The sequence below is a fragment of the Phyllostomus discolor genome, chromosome 11, assembly GCF_004126475.2.
Source record: "Phyllostomus discolor isolate MPI-MPIP mPhyDis1 chromosome 11, mPhyDis1.pri.v3, whole genome shotgun sequence".
Classification (NCBI taxonomy): Eukaryota; Metazoa; Chordata; class Mammalia; order Chiroptera; family Phyllostomidae; genus Phyllostomus; species Phyllostomus discolor.
In genome coordinates this window covers 69,744,011-69,750,010 of record NC_040913.2, presented here as the reverse complement: position 1 = coordinate 69,750,010, position 6,000 = coordinate 69,744,011, and positions in this window count along the sequence as shown.

The following is a 6,000-nucleotide window of genomic DNA, read 5'->3' as shown; positions in this document are numbered from 1 at the left end:
TGGGGACATGTGTTGCAAGATCTAAAACTGCAAGCGCTGCCTTGACATCTTTGAGTATCGCAGGACCCAAAGGCCTAACCCTCAGCAGCAGGAAAGCCTCCCTGCCTGGCTAGTTCCTTTATTAGAGGGGCCAGTCGTACTCCATGAATTGCTCGAACTAATGGATTTCACCTCTCTGTCAGCTCTCAAAATTATTCAAACAAGCTAATTACATAGCCTTGCAGGAACCAAGGATCATCTCATCCTCTTGTCACTACAAAGGTCATCTCTCAGAGGCCCTGCTGGTTCACTCTACTCCAGTGTACAACCTCCAGGAGGCCCTATATGGTGTGCAGTGTCCTCCTCCCTGGCCTGTGAGTATATGTCACTAATAACCTGCTGTCAGCTTCACCTGTCCAGTGTTGGGTGCCATGTGTTTGGCCATTTCATACTATTTAAAGCAGTGTTTCTCCCTTCATCAATGGGGTGATAAGGGTGTGATCAGAACAGTCCATTCACTTAATAAACTGTCATTGAGGCCTCTTGAATGCTAGGTACTATGTAAGGCAACGGCCTGCACTCAAGATGCACATACTCCAGTGGGGAAGACTGACAAAGAAAAAAGACAACAGAGAAATAAATGCAGTAATTACAAGCTGTGGCATATTACTAAGCATAGAGAATAGCTTAGGGTGACAGAGGAAGAGGAAGATGGAGGGGGTGAATTTAGATAAGGTGGTAATGCAAGACTGACTCCCCAGGAAGGTGACAAAAGTAAGACTTAAAGGAAGAAAAGGAGCTAGCTGTGTTAAAACCAGGGAAGAGCCTTTCAAGTGGAGGAAACAACATATTCTAGGGCCTAGAAGTAGAGGGGAGAAGCTGAGCAGCCTGAGATTCCACGAGAGAGATGGGAGGGAATAGATAAAAGAGGTGTGCCTTAGTCCATTTGGGCTGCTATAACAAAAATACTATAGACTGGGGGGGGCGGGGCTTAAACAACAAATATTTATTTCTCACAATTCTGGAGGCTGGGAGGTCCAAGATCAAGGTCCCGGGGGATTCAGTGTCTGGTGAGGACCTACTTCCTGGTTTGCAGACAGTTGTCTTGTTGTGTCCTCACGTGGTGGAACAGGCAAGGTTGCTCCCTGGGGTCTCTTTTGTAAGAGGTGCACTCAGAGGGCTAATCCCATTGATAAGGGCTCACTCTCATGACCCCATCATCTTCCAAGGGCCCCACCTCCAAATAGCATCCCACTGCACATCGGAACTTAACACACACATTTTGAGGGAACACGAGCAGTCTTTCACAAGGCGGCATTTGGATTTAATACCGTGGGGAGGTATTGAAAAACTCTAGCCTGCAGGTAAGTGTTTTCAGTTTTAAAAGCTCACTTTTGCTGCCCTATAAGAAAATGGATCAAAGCAGGTGAGAGGGGAACTGGGAGAATCTGTAAATTGATTTGGGTAGTACGGACATTTTAACAGTATCAGTTCTTCCAATCCATGGCCATGAAGTATCTTTCCATTTTTTTGTGTCTTCTTCAATTTCTTTTCTTAATGTCTTGCAGTTTTCAGTGTACAGGTCTTTCACCTCCTTGGCTAAATTTATTCCTCCATGTTTTATTATTTTTATGTAATTATAAATGGGATTGTTTTTTGTAATTTCTCTTTCTGACAGTTTGTTATCAGTGTTTAGAAATGCCACAGATTTTTGTGTATTGATTTTGTATCCTACAACATTACTGAATTCATTTATTAGCTCTAAGACTTTTTCCTGGAGTCTTTGGGGTTTTCTACATGTAATACCGCATCATCTGCCAAGAGTGATAGTTTTACTTCTTCCTTTCCAATCTGGATGCCTTTTATTTCTTTTACTTGGCTAATTGCTCTGGCTGGGAATTCCAATGATATGTTGAATAAAAATGGCAAGAACTGGGCATCCTTGTCTTCTTCCTGATCTTAGATAAAAAAGCTTTCAGCTTTTAGCTATTTAGAGTGATGCTAGCTGTGGACTTACCATATATGGCCTTTATTAGGTTGAGGGGTATTCCCTCTATACCTGCTTTGTTGAGAGGTTTTGTTTTATTATTATAAATGGCTGTTAAATTTTCTCAAATGCTTTTTCCTTGACATATGTCTTGGCAGTAATTTTTTCCATGTGACACCAAAAGTAAAAGCAACAAAAGCAAAAATAAACAAGTGGGACCACACAGCAAAGGAAACTGTCAATGAAATTAAAATGCAACCTACTGAATGGAAGAAAAACTTGTAAATCATGTACCTAATAAAGGGTTAATACCCCAAATATATAAAGAATCCATACAACTCAATATGTAATACCAACTCATAGTAAAAAAAAAAAACCCTCAAACACTTTGACTAAAAAATGGAAAAATTATCTAAATAGACACTTTCCCAAAAACATACAGATGGAAAAATGTACATGAAAAGATACTCAACATCATTAGTCACCCGGGATATGCAAATCAAAACCACAATGAGCTATTATTACCTTATACCTGTTTGAATGGCTATTTTCAAAAAGACAGAAAATAAAAAGTGTTAGTGACAGCACAGAGAAAAGGAAAACCTTGTGCACTATTGGTAGGAATGTAAACTGGTGCAGCCAGTTTGAAAAACAGTATGGAATTGACTCAGAAATTTTAAAATAGAGCTACCATACGATCTAGCAATTCGGCTTGCAGGTATTTATCAGAAGAAAATGAAAACACTAACTCAAAAAGTTACATGCACCCAATGTATTGCAACACTCTATTTTTTAAAAGGCTTTATTTGTTTATTTTTTGGAAAGAGGGAAGGGAGGCAGAAAGAGAGAGAAAGAAACATCAATGTGTGGTTGCCTCTCACACACCCCCTACAGGGGATCTGGCCTGCAACCCAGGGATGTGCCTGGACCAGGAATGAACCAGCAGCCCTTTGGTTCACAAGCCGGCACTCAATCCACTGAGCCAGCCACACCAGCCAGGGCTATTGCAACACTCTTTACAATAGCCAAGATACGGAAACAACCTAAGCATCCATCAAAGGATGAATGGATAAATTGTGGAGTGTATATATATAATAGAATATTATTCATCTATAAAAATAATAAAATCATGCTGTTTGTGACAACATTGATGGACCTTGAGGGTATTATGCTAATGAAATAAGTCAGAAACAAGTCCCATATGATCTCTCTTATATGTGGAATCAAAAAGGAAAAAAAAAAACACAAGCTCACAGATACAGAGAATAGATTGGTGGTTGTCAGTGTGGGGAGTAGGGGTGGAGAAGCCCCTGCTAGGGGTGAAGGGGGTTCAAATAAATAAATAATTAAATCCCAAGATTATAAACACAATTTTTTCTTTAACCAAGCACCCCAATTCCAAAATAATTGCTCACAATTTATCTTTCTTCATATGCTTGTTTACAATGGAGTCTTCAAAGGGAAATAATCACAGGCATAAAATGTTTATTGTCATCATTTGCATAGTATAGGTGTTCAACAAATATTTTTTGCCTAAATATAATAATAATAATAATATTTTTTCAGAAGAAAAAGGGAAACAATCATAACAGTTCACACATTCCATTTGTATGAACTGTCCAAAACAGGCAAATCTATAATGACAGAAAGTAGTGGTTGCCTGGGGCAGGGAGGTTGGGAGGAAATGGAAAGTGACAGCTAATGGGTAGAGAGTTTCTTTTAGGGTGATGAAAATGTGCTAAAATTAGATTGTGGCAATGGTTGCACAACTCTGTGAGTATACCAAAACCATTTTTAAAAGAGTGAATGTTATGGCATCTTTGTTATGGCTTAGTAAAACTGATTTTAAAAAGAACAAAATTCAAACAAGAGCTCACTTTTGCTGCTGTATAGAAAATGGACTCACGCAGGTGACAGTGGAACTGGGAGGGTTTTTAGTCTTTGAAGCAAGAGGTGATGGTGGCCTGGACCAGGGTGGTGACAGTGGAGGCAGAGAGGATGGTTTCCTGATCTACTTCAGAGACAGAATCAACAGGGTTTGCTTCTGATTAGACCAAGGGATGAGCGTAATAGAGGACTCAAGGATGATTTGTGAGTATTGGTCTGAGTTGTGGAATTTACTAAGACGGGGAAAGCAAGGCAGAGTAGGTTTGGAGGAGGGAATAGATTTGGAAAAGAAGCTTGAGTTCCTTCCTGTTCTATTGAGATGTCTGTGAGGCACCTAAATGGAGATACCAAGTGAGCAGTTGGATACGTTGGTCTGGAGGTCCATGAAGAGGTTGAGTCATCGTCACTGAAAGAGAACTTACACTCACGAGGTCATCTGGGCAGAGTGGAGATACACAGTGAAGGCGTGTTTAGTAAGAAGACACAGAATAACGCCACGCCCCTGAGGTGTGAGCGGGACCTCACAGTTGGATGTTCCTGGGGTTCATTGTCTAGGGAAGGGGCTTGGTGTGACGATTACTTTCCTCAGGAGACTGGAATCAGTTGGCCAACCTGCAGGTGCCGGGAGAGGGATGCTGCTCTCTTCTTGTCAGGCAGGGTTTGCATTTCAGGAACTTGAGATGGTTTTGCTGGAGCTTCTGAGTAAGAGGAGCTACAGAGAGCCTCCGCCGCCTGGGAGCGGGTGTGTATCCCAAGATACCCTGATTACATCGCATCTTGTGAGCTACATTATTACTTACATGTTACTCTTTCTGTTCATTTCCCTTTTATTATCTCCAAGTCTTTTGTATGTGTCCACCCTGGTTCTTGCTCTGTTATGGAAAATTAAAGAAAAACTAATGTATCTACCATGGTATTGAAGAGTTAAAGGGATACTGAGCCTCCTAAGTCCAGCACGGTGGAGATGACAGCCAGTAGTGGGAGGTCCCAAAGGGGAAGATGGGTCTCTTTTGAGAGTAAGAGTGTCAAGTTCAGGCTCTCCCTTTCATAATGTCAGGTTTCTTCCATGGCTAGCCTTAAAGGAGCTGGTTTTGATAATTTAAAGGGAACTGGTCTTTCTTTATATCTTTTACCACATTTCACTATAAGCTCCTTGAAGACATGCCTTAACTGTTTTTGGCCCCTCAGTCCATGCTCACGGGGTGGTAGGCCCTCCATAAATGCTTGTTTATGGTTTCCAAAGAGTTTACAATCCAGTTGTGGTGATCAGGCTGCATACATGAATGCGTGGCAGGTGTCAAAGGCACCGTAGGTTACATGAAGGAGCTGTGAAAGGCTATGTAATCACGCAGGAGGGAGAAATTACTTCCAGTGTGGGGGTATCAAGTTTGGGACAGACTTTGTGGGGGAGAAAACATATGGCTAGGCCTTGAGGGCTGAAGAGAATTCCACAAATAGGATGAGTAAGAGACGAAGGCATGCCAAGCAGAGGAGTCAGTGAGAACACAGACAGACACAAAGGGGAGGCATTCCTTTTCTCCAGTGTGTGACCAATAGAGAGGTGGCATGCATGGACAGAGCATGACATGTCAAAGCCAGAGAGGAGGGCTGGGGCCCTGCTGCAGAGCCCTGTAAAATGTCTCTCTCAGTGAGCAAGGGCTCTCTTGTTTCGGACCTGCCCCCCTCCCTGCTAAATTAATTAAATAATCATTCCCAGGGAACTCTGTTAGCTGGGACTGGTTTTTCATGGGAGAAAAAAGTGCTCAGCAATGAGAACTGTTAAACATTAGGATGGCTTACTAGTGGCAGCTTTAGGAAATCTTTTCCTAGAGAGTTTTATGCATAAAAGAGACATACCATTTGTCGATGACTTCTGGTGGCCTCTCTTAAAACCATGAGAATGTACTAGACAAGCTCCCCAATTCTATGTTGTTGGGTTCAACTTAACAAATATTTGAGTGTCAACTTGTATGTGACCCTGGGAATCCCTATGACAAAATTCATGCCATCTCTCCCTGCTGTCACTGTGCCTCTCCTCCAGTGATTCCCATCTCAGTGAATGGCACTTCTAACCACACAGTTGCCAAGTCAGAAACCTATGAATACTCTCTGATCCCTCATTCTCCCTCACCCCTCACTTTCAATTG